This window comes from Microtus pennsylvanicus, chromosome 21 (assembly GCF_037038515.1).
Source record: "Microtus pennsylvanicus isolate mMicPen1 chromosome 21, mMicPen1.hap1, whole genome shotgun sequence".
NCBI classification, from domain to species: Eukaryota; Metazoa; Chordata; class Mammalia; order Rodentia; family Cricetidae; genus Microtus; species Microtus pennsylvanicus.
The window spans coordinates 17,090,166-17,107,026 of record NC_134599.1 but is presented as its reverse complement, the minus strand read 5'-3'; the positions used below and the strand labels follow the sequence as shown (position 1 = coordinate 17,107,026).

The window sequence follows — 16,861 nt, the reverse complement described above, 5'->3', positions numbered from 1 at the left end:
TGGGTGATTGATGTGCATCCAGGTTAACATAGCTAAAGTTCTCGGGAGCAGGTTAAGAAGTTGAGCTGAGCTGGGCTGTGGTGGTGCATGCACTAGGGAGGCAGAGGCAGGCGGATCTCTGCGAGTTCAAGGCCAGCCTGGTCTACAGAGCAAGTTCTAGGACAGGCTCCAAAGCTACACAGAGAAACCCTGTCTCGAAAAACAAAAAACCCGAAAAATAAAAAAGTTGAGTTGAAGGTTGTTGCTCAGTTGCTGGAGTGCTTGGGTTTGCCTATCATGATGAGACTGAGGGTTTGAACCTCAGAACCAAATAAACTGGGCATGGAGGCCCACAACTATAATCTCTGATCTTGGGAAGTAGAGGCAGGAGAAAGAGTTCAGAATCAGCCTCAAATACCTAGAGATTTTGTGTGTAGCCTGGGATACGTAAGACCCTGTGTCAACAACTACCACCAGCAGCAAACAAGAGAAAAACAAAGAAAGGCGGTGATGGTGCACAATTTTTTTAAAGATTTATTTATTATGTATACAACATTCTGCCTCGATGTATTCCTGCACGCCAGAGGAGGGCACCAGATTTCAGTACAGATGTTGGGAGCCACCATGTGGTTGCTGGGAATTGAACTTAGCACCTCTGGAAGAGCAGCCAGTGCTCTTAACCTTTGAGCCATCTCTCCAGCCCAATGGTGCACAATTTTAAGCCAGTGCTTGGGAGGCAGAGGCAGGTGGATCTCTGTGAGTTCGAGTCCAGCCTGGTCTACAGAGTGAGTTCTAGGACAGCCAAGGCTACACAAAGAAATCCTGTCTCAAAAAACAAAACAAAAAAAGAAAGGAAGGAAGGAAGAAAGGATCTGAGGATGTGAGTTTGGATCTCCAGAACCTGTGTAAATAGTCAGCGGTGTGTCTGTAACCTCAGAGTCAGCAGAGGCAGAGACTAGCAGACAGATCTTGGGGAATTGCTGGCCAGCTAGTCCAGTCAAAACAGCAAACTTCTGGTTCAGTGAGAGACCCTGTCTCAAAAAATAAGGTAGCAAGTGATCAAGAAGATTCCGTATGTCACCAAAACTAGCCTCTGAATGGGTGTGCATAAGAGGGCAAACACACTTGCACATGCAGGTACACACACATCCATAAACCTGGGTGTGATAGTTCACATCTGTAATCTCAGATCTCAGGAGGCTGAAGCAGGAGGATTAGAAGGTCAAGGCTAGCCTGGGCTACATATGAGCCTGTCTTTAGAAAGCAAGCAAGCAAGCAAACAAAACCCACCACTAACAAAAATATTGCATCAAGGGGATGGAGACATGGTTTAGCAGTTAAGATCACTGGCTGCCCTTTTGAAGGACCTGGGTTCAATTCCCAGCAGCCACTTATTCACTCTCTTTTGTAACTCTAGGTCTGGGGATCTGATGCCCTCTTCTGGCCCCCTTGGGTACTGCAGTTATATGCTGTACAGACACACATAAAGGCAAAATAACCATATGCGCAAAACAATAAAGTTTTTAAAAAAATGATCGCATCAATATACAATGTGCTTATCTTTTCAGGTGCCGCCTGATGTTCCCTGTTAATCATTGATAAACTAACTAGGTATCCATGAATACCTTGATTTCCATGGATTGGCTTCTCAGAGTAATCTTTGGGAACTTTCGAGGTGCCACTTAACCTTTGCCCTCACAAGATATGCCTAGTAAGGTACAATGGCAGCTGCCTCTTTGACCGTGGCTCTCAGAAATCACTATGGGGTAGGTCTCGATACCCACTCCAGTCTCAGCTGGATTCCAAGGTTGGCTTTGTGGAGAGCATGGGCGCCATTCACAAGGCGGATCTTAGAAGGTTTTGTCGTGGTGGTTTTGCCTTCTGTTTTCACAGACCCAGAATGCTCCTGTTATGGAAAGGACAGGCAATGCCATTGTCCTTGTGCTGCCCCTCTATCTGGTTACCCTAGGCCCATCCGGAAGCCCCGAGTTTGCGTCTATTCCATCTTCATTCCGTATTTGGATAACACTGGAAACCTGCAGAGTCAGCCTCTGGTGTTAAGTGTTTTCAAATTGTCCCCAACAGGTAACAGAAGCCCATATTTATTTTTTTTCCATGTTTCCCATTTCTGTCCTGGAGGGGCACCCCTTACTGCTATGTTGTGAGCGGTGGCAGGACCCTCCCCCCCCCCCCCCCCCGCCCCGGCCCGTTCTGATTGCACACTCCTCGGCCTATCTTGTCTGAGCCAGCATCCTCCCTGAGCTTGCCGGGATCCTGCCCAGGCAGCAGAGAACGGCACACACGATAGGGTCAATGGCCTGTCATCAGAAAGGTGAGCTGCTGCTGCCCGTTCTCGTCGGGGTGGCTTATCGTTAGGCACGATGATCCTGGACGCCAGACAGGATTTCTGACTTTAAGGACTGTTTTCCTGGAGCTCATTTATCTGCCTTTTGCCCAAGCCAGTGCTGGCTGGCAGGTGTCTGCCTCCCACACGGTTCTCTCGCATCCTCTGCAGCTTCATTCTGCCACTCTCCGCTACCCTCCCACCCAATCCAGAGTCACATGACTTCAGCGGCTTCGCTGCGCCCCTCCCCCAGATCACTTATAACCTGTGCTGAGATGACAGGTGTGAGGCCCCATGCTGGGATTCTGGCATAGATATTTAAAAGTATTTTCACTACTTTCAAAAAAGTATCTCTTCCTTTATTTTATTTTTTTAAATTTATTTATTTATTAAGGATTTCTGCCTCCTCCCCGCCTATCTCTTCCTTTAAGACAATTTTGAAAGTATAAATAGAAAGAAAATTTAAAACTTGTGATCTTATCACCCAGAGATAGCCTCTGCTAATATTTTGGTTTATGTTTGTACAGTCTTCTACTCAGAGTCATAAAGCACACATGCTTTATTGTGAAAAATAGCCCTGATGATCGTCATGTTAGCCGGCAAGATGGTTCACATTTGCCGTCCCAAACCTAAGGAGGCAGAAGCTCCAGGCTCAGGAGTTCAAGGCTAGATAGAGCTACAAAGAGAAGCACCATCTCAAAATAAACCAATCAACAACCACAGCAAACCAATTCACACAAAGTTGACATGATACAAAACAGTCCTTCAAACTTATTAAAGTTGGAGGCTGCAGAGATGGCTGCCAGCAAAGCGGGGGCTGAGTTTGATCTCCAGCGCACAAGTATGAAGCTGAGTATGTGGGTGCTGGTTTTGGAGCTGTGGGGATCGGTGCATCCTGGGGTTTGCTGTTGGGCCAGCCTAGCCTACTCAGCAAGTCCTAGGCCCGTGAGGGAACTTGTTTTAAAAAACAAAAACCCAAGATGGATAGATAGCTCCTGAGGCTGGCCTCTGTCTACCTGCGCACACATGTGCACAAGCAACAGAACATCCATGTGTAGCTGCACACAGGCCTGCATGTACATCACAAAAAGTTAGTATAATTGTATGTATTTATGGGGTGCCATGGGATAATTTGACATATGCATATACCGTGGGGAAAGGAAAAAAAAATCAGGAGAGCTAATATTTTTATCTCCTTGAAATATTTTCCAAACTTCAGTTAATGGAATAAGTGTACATATTTAAAAATGACAGTGCATATTTCAATACATGTATGTTGTATGTGATGCCAGGGTACAGTGTAGCCCAGTGTGTAGGTTAGAGTTTTTTTTTTTTTTTTTTTTTTGTCAACTAGGCACGAGTTAGACTCATCTGGGAAGAGAAACCTCACCTGAGAATGCTTCCTTCAGATTGACCTGAAGGCAAATTTCTAGGAAATAGCAGAGATTAATATGGGAGGGCTGAGGGTCCTGTGGGCGGTGCCATCCTTGGGCGGGTGGTCCTGTGTTGTCTAGGAAATCAGGCTGAGCAGGCTAGGGAGGGCAAGCCAGTAAGCAGCATTCCTCCATGGTCTTGGTTCAGCTCTAGCCTCCAGGTTCTTCCCTCAAGCTCTTGCCCTGAAATCCCTCCTCCGTGGTGGGTTGCTGCCTAGAAGTGGCATATACAATTAACCCTTTCCTTTCCAAGTTGTTTTGGGTCAGCTAAAAATCACAGCCATGGAGAACTGAGTTGGAACTTCGCTTGTGTTTTGAGTGCTGTCTCCCAGAAGGCTGTACCAGGCCCAAGGCGACGAGACGACACCCACATTTTCATCCCGGAAGTTTGTAGTTTCAGCTCTTACATTTAGGTTGTTGAAATCCCAGTCCCCGGCACCTCAGAGTGTGACTGTATATGGAGACAGGGTCTTTAAAAGGATGCTTAACCTAAAATGAGGTTATTAGTGGTGCCCTCTATCAGACATGTCTAGTCTCTTCACAAGAGGAGCCTGGACTCAGACACACAGGAGGGGAACCACCGCGTGGCCACGGGCACCTACAAGCCAGAGCGGACTAAATGCAACCGAATCTGCCAGTACCTTCATCTTTTTTTTATTAAATATTTATTTATTTATTATGTATACAATAGTCTATCTGTATGTATGTCTACAGGCCAGAAGAGGGCACCAGACCTCATTACAGACAGTTGTGAGCCACCATGTGGTTGCCGGGAATTGAACTCAGGACCTTTGGAAGAGCAGGCAGTGCTCTTAACCACTGAGCCATCTCTCCAGCCCCGTACCTTCATCTTGTATACTACTTTCATACTAGTGCTGATGTTTGACAAACCACATGGGTGGATGGCCTAGAAAACCCCTTGCTTGCATTTTCTTTCCATTCAATTCTACAAAATGCTGCATCAGGCTTGCCTGGATCTGTGTGTTCCTCTTAGGAGTTTGATGCCAACTGTTCTGGTTAGCCATTTTCATGATAAAGTACCCTCCAAAGAAAAGCTTCAAGTAAGAAACATTTTTGCTTGTATTTTTGTTTTTTGAGACGGTTTCTCTGTGTAACAGTTTTTTTGGCTGTCCTGGAGCTCACTCTGTAGACCAGGCTGGCCTTGAACTCACAAAGCCTTCCTAGTGCTGGGATTAAAGGAGTGCGCCACCACTGCCAGGCCTTTGCTTGTACTTTTATAAGTTAGAAATTCATTTAGGAGCCATTGGTATGCGAGAAAATGAGGACAAAGGGTAGACACAGGGCTTGGAAGGAGTATGTGTGAATGCACGGGAGTATGTGTGCGATGGGGGATGAGCGGAATCAGATGGGTGAGTAGCAGTCTGTTAGGTGGAGGCTTGTCACAAAGCTGAGGGAGTTTATTTATTTATTTTTTTAATATTTATTTATTATGTATACAATATTCTGTCTGTGTGTATGTCTGCAGGCCAGAAGAGGGCACCAGACCTCATTCCAGATGGTTGTGAGCCACCATGTGGTTGCCGGGAATTGAACTCAGGACCTTTGGAAGAGCAGGCAGTGCTCTTAACCACTGAGCCATCTCTCCAGCCCCCATGAGGGAGTTTAAAAGAGCATAATACTTGTGCTATCAAATGCCACTGAAGGTTCTAGTAATACGAGGGCTCAAAAATGGACGGTGGCATTAAAGTTGAAACCAGTCGTCAATGTGGTGGAGTCACAGCCACGGGTGGACAGGCTGCTGCAGAGGGAGAGCTGTGTGTAGGATTTTTAAGATGTTTATGAAAGAGAATACGGAGGGGGCAGGAGCTGGAGCAGAATCTTCCTTCTTAGGACAAGAAAGGCTTAAACACCATAGATAATGTAGGAAAAGACAAGTAGGAGCAAGACATCGGTAATCTTGAAATACGAGAGGGAAACATATTTGAAAAGTTGTGTGAGGATGTGAGGAGATGAATCTCAAGAGACAAAGAGGTGTAAACTAGCGAGTTTCTGGGGAAGTTTATAATAGTGTAGCTCAAACTTGAAATAAAGTGCCAGGCAACGTCTGATTGCTTATTTATTTTTATTTTTGACAGTGGCTCATTGTGCAGCCCAGGCTGGCGGGGAACTCACTTTGTAGTTGAGCATGGCCTCCCACTCAGAGTGATCTTCTGCCTCAGCCTCCTGAGAGTTAGGAATACAGGTGTTTGAGACACCATGCTGGGCGTCTACAGTTTCAAGTTACATGCTCTACCTCTTTCGGTAACGGAGTCAATGTTTCTACCCTTCTAGAGCCTTTTTCCTCATAGAAGGCGCTCAATGAATGGTAAGAGAAGAAATTCAACGTCTCTTATCTATAGCCTGAGAATTTTAACAAGGTTAGAGCAGTCCCTACTCAGCAACAAGTGAGCCTCCTCCAACATGCAAAATAGTCACACGATTCTTGTGTGAAAAGTGATTTATTCCCCGCCCTCAAAAAAGAAAAAGAAAAAACCACCCCACTTAAAGTTTTATCAGCACTGCCTCCCTGTGTGGGAAGAGGAGGAAGAGGGTGTTCTGGAGGCAGGCTGCCAGTCAGATCGCAGCAGGTGGCACGCTCTGCCTTGCCAGAAGGCGCCAGAACGCTACAAAAAGCGTCCTGGAAATGCAGAGGCTGGAGCTGCATTTCCACATGCAAACACACGCGCACCAGTAGTCAAGGGACCACACTGTTGTCTTAGGTAATGTTGAGGGGGAAAAATGACCTTTTGAGCCATTAGAAGAAGACTTGGCTAGCTGGGCGGTGGTGGCGCCTTTAATCCCAGCACTCGGGAGGCAGAGGCAGGCGGATCTCTGTGAGTTCGAGGCTACCTAGTCTACAAGAGCTAGTTCCAGGACAGGCTCCAAAGCTACATAGAAACCCTGTCTCGAAGAAAAAAAAAACTTGGTTGTTCCTAAAGAGTTTGGAAAGGATTCTATACAAAAATGGTACCACGAGGCCAGTTGTGGTGGCTTACGCCTTTAATCCCAGTACACGCAGGAGTCAGAGTCAGGTGGATCTCTGTGAGTTCAAGGCCAGCCTGGTCCACAGAGAGAGTCCCAGGACAGCTAAGGTTTTTACACAGGGAAACCTTACCTTGAACAAATAAACAACAAACCAAAAGGAAAAGGTAACAATGAGGGGCTGGAGAGATAGCTCAGCAGTTAGGATCACTGATGTTGTGAGAGGACCTGGGTTTGGTTTCCCAGCACCCACATGGCAGCTCGCAGTTCCAGGGGATCCAACAATACCCTTCTAACCTCCGGGGGCCACACAAGTGATGCACACATACTTGTAGGCCAAACACTCATACGCATAATATGAATGAATTACCTTTGAAAAATGGTAATATGAACTGGCTGGTAAAGCTTTGCCACCCCGGGCTCCTTTGCCCAAGCTGTTTAACTAATGTCTAAATGTTCCCACCTTCAGGAATTACTGCGCAACTAAGCGGAAGTAATCCGTTCCTCTTCATCCTCTCGCAGCATCCGGCTGTGGTTTGGCATTGCGCAGGTGACCGGATTCGGTCCTTCGCAAGGCTGCTCTTCCCCCTAAGTTATGCGCTCCTGGGCACCAGGGCAATGACCCAGACCATGCCCGCCGCACACCGGTCGCAGAGTCAGTGCTCAGTGAGCCTGCTGAGTCAACGTGGAAAGTCACTCGGGGCAGGAGCCCGCGCTCGAGGCCCGGGTGAATCATTCGCGGGGTGTTTCTTTGCATTCCTTACGGAGCGGTCACGTCGGCGCAGCATCCAGCCGCCGGGCAGCTACCTGTGGAGTGGAAGCGCGCCTCCGCCTCCGCGGCCGGCGCACCGCAGAGGCCCGGAGGGGGCGCGCAAACCCGCGGGAAGGGACTCGGCCACCTCCCCGCCCCCTCTCGCGGCGGAAGCCCCGCCCCTCCGCGCGCCCGCCCGCCCTCCGCGCGCACCCGCCCTCGCCCTCGCGCCCTCGCGCCCTCGCGCCGGGGGCGGGCTCGCTGCGCGTGCCGGGCGGGGAAGCAGTGCGATCCGGCGCCGGGAACGTTCGCCGCGGGGGCGGCTCCGGGGCCTGAGTGGGCGCCGTCGCCTCAGCTACCGCCGCTGCTCCAGTCGAGGGGGCCGGGCCGGAGGAGGCCGCCGGAGAGCTACGCGACGCCCCCTCAGCTCCGGCCGGGAAGTGAGCCAGGTGGGGAGTCCTCCGCCGGGGCTGGAGAAGCGAGGAGGGAGCTCGCGGGGTGACGGAGCGCACGGCCGTGGAGCTGCGACCCTGGGGAGACGGCACGCCGGGCCGGGGAGGGAGGGGCGTCCCCCGGCCACCCGCGCGCACGGGGGCGGCGGGGCGCAGAGCCGGGCTGCGCGCGCCTGCTGATGCAGCGGGAGCCCGGCTCGCGGGGAGGAGGCTCCGCGTTAGGTGCTGAAGGGGGCGAAGGCGGCAGGTCCTGGCAGAGGGCAGGTGAGGCAGGCAGGCCCTGGCAGAGGGAAGGGAATTCGTTCCAGATCACCCCTCGGTGTCTCCCGGTAGACGGAACCTGTCCACCCAGGTCACCCGTGATGGGCACAGTGTCCCGCGAAGAGGGAGGATGCAGCTGACGAATGCTTACGGTCACATTCCCCGTGCCAGGCCTTGGGGAATCAGGGAGACCTTTCTGCGTTCTCTGCTAGCGTTTATTGATTAGCTACGGAGACAACCGCGGTCAGCCCCGGGGTCACGATTTAGTCACTCCCAGCCATCATTCGCTGTTGAAGTGCTGACAGTTGGGCGGGGAAAGTATGCATATAAAATGTAAAGCGCTCACTTTCACGTCTCTTGTTCTGTTCACTTCAGGTCTCTTTAGTCTGTTTCCCAACCCCGGGAAATTGGAGCCCTAAGTTGCTTGGGTTTTGAAGAAAGTAGGGTACTGGAGGGAAGCTGGTGGGAGCTATTGAGAGAAGAGGTTGGAAGGGTCTTAGTGACTTTTAAAAGAGAGAGAAAGGAGAATTTGAAAGAGAACCTTGCCTTCTCAACTAGAATTAAGCTCCGTGCCTGTTTTCTGCTCAATCCTCAGGATGTGGCTTGGATCCCAATAGTCCTGCAATTGATGGCCAGCCACTGCGTGAGGAATGAAGGAAGCAGGGGTTGATACATTTTATGTGGAGTAGTGGCGGTCTCTCTGGTAGCGGTGGTTGGCGGGCTCTCTTTGGTCCTCACATTCTCTTTTTGCCTCCGTGGGTAACCCAGTGGTTTAGGCGCTGGATAGGTTAAAGCAGTGGCCCGGGTAGCAGACTCCGGTGGTTTGTGGCCACTCTTCTGCATCCACGTGGTTCTTGTGAGTTGGGCACCAAGGGCTTGTTCTTTGGATGGTTGTTGAGATCCAGTCCTTCTCTCATTGGCTGTTTTTTTTTTTTTGAGCGGGATGGAGGGTGCTTTTGCCTAAAAACACTTTTATACATTCTGTTCTGCCTCTTGGGTCTTGGCTCTGAGGTGCGAGAACGCTTGGTCAGCTTGGTCAGGGCTGGAGTTCTGTCCTCTGCCTGGGTTGGACTCTCCAGCCCCAGGCTGCTGTTTCCTTTCCCTGGCTTGCAGTGCTTGTTGGGTTACTTTGCTTGCCAAATTAAAACTTGACCTTTTATGAGTTCTCTGAGGATTTTATCAGACATAAGTGGAACTGCCTCTGAAGGGGGGGGTGTGCATTCAAGGTGGTGCTGGCGAGGTCTTTACGTTCAATGAATTTTGCCTGGGAAACAGAATTTCTACTTATAGTTAAAATATTAGAGTTCATGGGATTTCAAGGTACCATTTATTTCATGTCTTCGATGTTAACATCTGAGCCTTAGTTTCCTCAGCTAAAAGAATAATAAATAATCAATATTTGGCATTGCATATGTAGTAAGCTTTGAAGTACATAAATTTATTTCATTTTAGTTACTATCTGCACTTCGTGGAGCAACCGTTAGTAAGCTTTGTTTTGGGGTATCTATGTGGCCCTGCGATTTTGGATGCAGGCTTTTCTAATACTTTTAAATATTTAATCTACTTTTATTTCAGAATCACCCCCCCCCATTTTTTGAAACAGTGCCATGCTGTACCCAGCTGGCCTGGTACTCGCTATACTGTAGCCAAGGCTATAGGCTGACCTTGAAGTTGTGGCTGTTCTCCCGTCGGTCTCCTGTGTGAACGGTCATGCCTGGTTAAAACAAACTTTTTGTTGTTGTTGTTGTTTGTTTGTTTGTTTTTTCCGAGACAGGGTTTTTCTGTGTAGCTTTGGAGCCTATTCTGGAACTCACTTTGTAGACCAGGCTGGCCTAGAACTCACAGAGATCCACCTTCCTCTGCCTCCCGAATGCTGGTTTAGATTAAAGCTGTGCGCCACCATCACCTGTCTGTTGATTTAAGTTAGGGTCTATGTAGCCCTGACTGACTTTGAACTTGTGGCTATCCTCCTGTCTATGTTCTGGGATTACAAGTGTGTGCTACTGTGCCTTCCTGATGTATAGTTTACATATGATAAATGGGCAAATTTTACATGATGAGTTGGATGTTTTGAAAAACCATACATACTGCGGGGTGTGGTGGCACATGACGTTAAATCCCAGCCCTCTGGAGGCAGAGGCAAGTTGATCTCTGTGAGTTCAAGACTTGCCAGGGTTACATAGGGAGACACTGTTTCAACAGAAACTAAAAACCAATGGGAAACAAAGTAACAAAAGCCCACCCCAAAGAAAATAAAAACAAAGGAAATCCATGTATACTTTGTAACCTATCCCAACTGAAATATATACATTTGTAACACCAGGTTACTCATGTTGTCATGGGGACAGCCCACCATTTTATTTATTTCAAATTACGCAAGCATTAGAGCTGTGGTTTCTAGTTGTACTGCTAGTATGCTGTCCAGTTTTAGGGGTGTCTTTTGCCCTGGAATTTCTGGAGTTGTAGTGGTTTGTGCAGCTTAGAATGCATACTTAATTATAAAATACTTGGAATAAAAAAAAAAACACTCTTGACATACGTACTTTTTCTACTGCAGTTACCAATTTGTTGTTTTCTTCCTGGGGCCTTTTTCTATGCATTTTATTTTTTTTTGTGTGTGTGTATATGTGGTATGCATGAGTGTGCATATGGCTATCCATGCACATGTGTGTACATGTCTGTGAAAGCCCAAAGTTGATACTAGATGCTTTCAACTGCTCTCTTATTTATGAAATTCAACCCCCTGCTGAATCTGGAGCTGGTCAGTTTGGCTAGTCTAGCTAGCCAGTTTGCTCCGGTGATTTCCTACCTGTGTCCAGAGTGCTGCTCTTATAGATGGCTGCCACACCTGCATTGCTTCTATGTCGGTTTTAGAGATTTGAACTCCAATCCTTACGCTTGCGTTGCAGCAAGCGCTTTTATACATTGAGTCATTGCCAACACTCTCTCTGCATTTTACTATAGCATACTGTCTGGGTTGCTCTGTAGCTTGTTTTTCTGATGAATTGTTTTTGAGTTTTTTTTTTTTTCATGTTGGGACATAGGGATCTATCTGAGTTGTCTTTGCTGTGTGATTTCTTAGTAGTATGTAGTGTATTGTATTTAGTATATCTAATAATCTCTCATTAATTGTAATTGTTCAGTGATTGGAAAGCAAATATACCTTTCAGTCTAAGGCTTTCCTTTAACACACACACACACACACACACACACACACACACACACACACACACACACACACACAGGATAGTGGTGGTGCACACCTTTGATCCCAGCACTCAGGAGGCAGAGGCAGGAGGATCTCAGAGTTCGAGGCCAACCTGATCTACAGAGTGATCCAGAACATCCAGGGCTACACAGAGAACCTTGTCTCAAAGCATATATAGTGAATGTGTGTGTGTGTGTGTGTGTGTGTGTGTGCGTGCGCGCACACACACACACACACACACTGTATTTAGTTGTAAGCTTCAATGGCATAAATATATGAAAAATTTCTTCTAGTGTCTCCAGGTGTGTGTATGTATTTCCCAAGCTGCTGATATGGCTCAGCAGATAAAGGCAGCTGTCACCAGTCCTGATGACCTAAGTTCCATTCCTGGAACCTACATGGTGGATGAAAAGAACTGACTCCTGTGGGTTGTCCTTTGACCTCCACATACTATAGCATATGGGTACCCATATACATAAATACAAATAACTATAGTAAAGAATAAAAAATTGATTTTCTCTATTTCTGTTCTCTATCTTTTATTTCCTGGTTTCTTTTACTTAGTAATATGTGTTTATGGTTCTATATTTGTTTATGGACTGATGGCTTATTTCCTTTTAGCAACAAATAATACTCCATTCAATGAAGATACCAATTTTTTTATTTATTCATTTCATGAAAGTTTTTAGTAAATATGAATAAAAGTGTTGTTGTGATCTGTGCAGTTTTTTTTTGTAGATACAATTTTTTTTAAAACACTTGGATAAATTAGGAGTATAATACTAGATCAGAATTTACCAGTTCAAATAAATGTTGGCTGTGTATCCCATATCAAATATATGCTTGGCTGTATAGGAGACTACCAAGCTGGCTTCCAAAGTGACAGTTTTACGTTGGCAATGATTTTTAACATTTATGTCTAAGTGCCCCTAAATGTACTAGCTAAATCAGTCTTGTTATGCTGTCTGTGAACTCAATGTCTGGGATGAATTAATGTTAGTTACTGCTGTTGATAGCTTACTTTTAGCATGTTTTGCTCTGTGTGATTTGAAGTTTTGACATATGGATTTGTAGTGAGTCTTTATCTGTCCTGCCAGCCAGATCCCAAACCACAACACAAAGATTTCGTATTAATTATGAAAGCTTGACCAATAGCTTTTGCTTTTTTCTAACTAGTTCTTATAACCTATTTAACCCATATCTTTTCATCTATATTCTTTTATGTGGCTCGATTACCTTTGCTTTGTAAAGCCCATGCTGCTTACTCTGTGTCCCTGGCATCTCCTCGATATTCAGCCTTCTTTCCAGCATCTTCTCTGTCCTGAAAATCCTGCCTAACTATTGGCCATCCAGCATTTTATTAAACCAATCACAGTGACATATCTTTATACAGTGTAATCAAATATCTCGCAACATGGATTCATTCTGCTTTGAATGCCTCTCTCTCTTTCTGTTTCCCCCTTTTTTGGTTTTCCAAGACAGGATTTCTTTATATAACCCTGGCCGTACCGGAACTCACTCTGTAGATCAGGTTGGCCTTGAAATCACAGGCCTCTGCCTCTCAAGTGCTAGGATTAAAGATGTGCACCACCACCTCCACCACCACCATCTGGCTTGAGTGTCTTTCTCTTTTCTTTTCTGTGCTCACCCTTTTGTATGTCATATGTGGGATTTCAGGTGGTCAGCTCGCCTGCAGGGGTCCCAGTCTAGAATCAGATATGACTGGGGACGAAGAGTTCTGCCCTTGGAAGTAGCTGATTTAGATCTGCTCATAAATGCTGGTCCTGGTTCAATTCCTGGCCACAAATCTGTTTGCACCTTCCCACTTTTCTATACCCATAGCATTACATAATCTGCATTCTCCACAGAGACTGACAGTGGCATTTTCAGTTTCTTTCCAGCTCCAATCTTATCCCTGGCTTTCAGCAATGAGTCTGGTTTAGATGCCTCATATTCTCCACCCTTCTCTGCTTGGAATTGTGCTCCCCTGCAGGAGGTGCAGGTTCTGGACTCGGAATTCAGAAGTCATAATTATGTCTCTTGTTGTAGAAGTTTTTCTTGTTTTTAAGCCCTGTCTTGATTTTTGCATTTTTTTTAAAATTGATTTGAAGCCAAGAGGTTGCAGTGAGATGTCTCCTACGTTGAATAGAGATCTGAATTGATCTTAGGGTCATAACGCTGTCTCTTCCTTATTGTTATCCATTCATGTGCCACAACTGATAATGGGCACACACACATACATTCTTTCTTGAATGGTTGCTTACAGTGTTTGGCTAGTATCTGTAATATTTTCAGAAGGCTTTTGGTTGATGTTTCCTGGCAGTTTAAGGATGTTTCTTCAATGCTTGTTCTGTATTTTTATTGAGTGTTGAATTTTATCAGTTGCTTGTTTTTGGCATTTGTTGAAATGATCTCCCCTCCTCCTTTTTTTTTCTTTTTTTAAATTTATTTTATTTATTTATTAAAGATTTCTGCCTCCTCCCCACCACCGCCTCCCATTTCCCTCCCCCTCCCCTTTTTTTCTTTAGTGTGATAGAAATAGGGTAGACTTCTGGGGCTTGAGAGATGGCTCAGTGGGTAAGACCTGAGTTTGATTCCCAGCATGCTATGGCAGCTCACAACCATCTGTAAGCCTAGTCTCAAGGATCCAACACCCTCCTCCGGCCTCTGTGGGCCCTGGGCAAATGCACGGCACACAGACGTACATGCAGGCAAAACAGTTGTATAGATAAAAATAAAAGATCTTAAAAACAGAAGAATTAGGATGGACCACTTTGTGTTGTAGTTAATTGAAAGGTATGTCTACTATTAATTTTTCCTTTGTTTTTAAAAAATTTCTGAGCAGAGTCTCAGTTTGTGATTGCTGGCTAGCCGGCCTAGAACTCACTGTTTAAGTCAGGCTGGCCTCAGTTCATGGCAATCCTCCTGCCTCAGCTACCCAAGGGCTGGTCTTACAGGCCTGTGGCACTCTTTTCAGTTCTGTTAAATTATTTATATTTATTCGTTTTTTTTATATATGTAACATATATATATATGTATATGTATGTGTGTTTGTATAGTTTGGTTTTTTGAGACAGAATGTCTTTGTATAGCCCTGGCTGTCTTAGAACTAGCTCTGTAGACTAAGTTGGCCTCAAACTCACAGAGATCCACCTGCTTCTGCCTTACAAGTGCTGGAACTAAAGACATATGTCAGTACTGCCCAGCAGTTTTTATATTTTTTGAGACAGCCCTATGTATGACCTCAAACTCACTGTGCAGCTGAGGATGAGTTTTCAACGTCTGATCCTTCTGTCTCCATCTCCTGAGTGCTGGGAATACAGATTTGAGCCACTAAGCCTTGCTTGTGCTGTCGGTGTTGATGTTGGAACTCAGGGCTAGCAAACACGGGAAGCATTTCCTGCATGTTGGTCAAGCACTCCAAAGAGCTGCATCTCCAGCCTCAGTCTTTATGTGTTACCAGCACTGTCTGTAAAGTAAAACAGGACTGAAATGCTGTGATAATCTGTGGCTCTTAGGTTGTGCCAAGCATTGTGCTAAACATTTTACATGATTATTTTGCATAGTGCTATTGAGGGTAAACTTAGCTGTTCAGAGCTCTGGGTAGTTGGAGAGTATGTTACTGAATTTTTTTATTGGAACCCAGAGATGCTTTCAGATTTGTTACAAGAAAATGTCTAGGCTTTTAAATTTGTTTTCCCTGGTGCTCCTTTTAACCTAAAAGAGAAAAGAGTAAGTATTAGAGAAAGATATTTGAGAGTTTTCCCGAAATGAGCAAGGGAGTTAGGTTTTTGTTGTTGCTTTTTATTTTATTTTTATTTTTGTAGTTTTTTTTGAGACAGGGCTTCTCTGTGTAATAGTCCTGGCTGTCCTGGAACTCACTTTGTAAACCAGGCTGGCCTTGAACTCACAGAGATCTGCCTGCCTCTGCCTTCTGAGTACTGGAACTAAAGGTGTGTGTCAACGTGGCCTTTAGTTTGTTTTTGTTTGTTTGTTTGTTTTTTAAAGACAGGGTTTCTCTGCAGCTTTGGAGCCTGTCCTGGAACTAGCTCTTGTAGACCAGGCTGGCCTCGAACTCATAGAGATCCACCTGCCTCTGCCTCCCGAGTGCTGGTATTAAAGGCGTATGCCACCGCCGCTGGGGTAGTTTTTGTTTTTTTTAAAGGTAGTTTTGGCTGTATTAGTGACAGTCTGAGCTTAGACCTACCTGTGTATCACATGGACAAATCAGGGAATCTGATAGAGTTTTTCAGGATACTGTATTTGCACATGGGTTTTCCAGAGCTTTTTGTGTGCGTGTGCCTGTGTCTCTGCTTGGGCTTGTGTGTGCTGGCACATGTGGAGGCCAGAGTACAGCCTCAGGTTTTGTTCCACAGACACCACTCACCTTTGGGTTGTGAGTAAGCCACTCTTACTGGCAGGCTGTCAGATTTGGCTAGAGCGCACCGCAGATCCCCCTGTCTCTGCCTCCTTAAAGCTGGGATTATAGCTGTTTGTTACCAGGCCCGGTTTATTTACTTACCTTTTTGCTTATGTGTCTATGTGTGGTGTGTGTATGTGTGTTCATAGATAGTGTGAAGACTAGAGACTGATGCGTGGTGTCTTCCTTCAGTGTTTTTCTGCCTTACACGCGGTCTCCCACCTGTCTCCAGAGCTTGCTGATTTAGCTAACTTAGAGAGTCAGCTTACCTTGGGGAACCCCATCTTTGCCTCTGATCACTTGGGTGAGTGCAGGCTGCTATGCCCATTTCACATTTATGTGGGTGCCGGGAATCCAAACCCCAGTCCTCATGTTGTACGGCCAGTGCTTTACCCCACTGACAGTGTCGACCCAGCCCTCAGGGGCTCTCAAGTCAAGCGCTTCACTGCCTGTGCAGCGCCCTAGCTCCAGACCTGAACGCTTTGATGCGACAGATGCAAAGGTTAAGAAACTAACAGGCCAACTCCCAGCAAAGGGAGCCTCATTTAGCACTCAGTGCAGCACAGAGATGTGCTGGAAACAGTTCCAAAGCGTTCTCCCCCTCTGCGTTAGTCTGTGCGCCGTGGCAATTACTTAGCCTCCGTCTGCAGACAGCTCACATTGTCTTCCTGGGACAGAACAGACCGGAGGGTTCTTGTTGCCCTCTCCCCTGGAGCTCATCAAGGTCACCACTGTTCTGGTGACTTCTTTCCTTTTTCATTTACTCCTGCTTGTTTGGCAAAGGGCGACGTGCACAGTAGGATGGAGAGGAGGGGCTTTTATAGCCACTTGTTTGGCTACCTAAAGTAATTGCTTCATAATCTTAGGTCTCAGTGCCCTCAGCTAGTTCTGACAAGCCCTGCTCTGGCTTGCTTTTGAGGCCTGTCTAGTACCATCCAGATTTCTCAGTCTAGTTTTATTTATTTATTTATTTAGTGAGTTTTGCCACATTTCCAGGTGGCCTTGAACTCAAAATCCTTTTGCCTCAGCCT

The 16,861-nt window shown here is 46.3% G+C and overlaps 1 protein-coding gene across 7 annotated transcripts in view; it reads left to right on the top strand.

The window, feature by feature from the left end:
- Positions 1 to 7,804: 7,804 nt before the first annotated feature.
- Positions 7,805 to 16,861, top strand: part of Dtnb (dystrobrevin beta) — a 209,024-nt gene continuing 199,967 nt past the window's right edge. For 5 of the 7 annotated variants that reach the window (XM_075955708.1, XM_075955706.1, XM_075955707.1 and 2 more), the window contains exon 1: positions 7,805 to 7,938. The gene's annotated coding sequence lies outside the window, so the exon portion shown is untranslated. Of the gene's footprint in view, positions 7,939 to 8,145; positions 8,206 to 15,993; positions 16,135 to 16,861 lie in introns of those variants that run through there. The other 2 variants (XM_075955703.1, XM_075955704.1) reach the window with 2 other exon arrangements.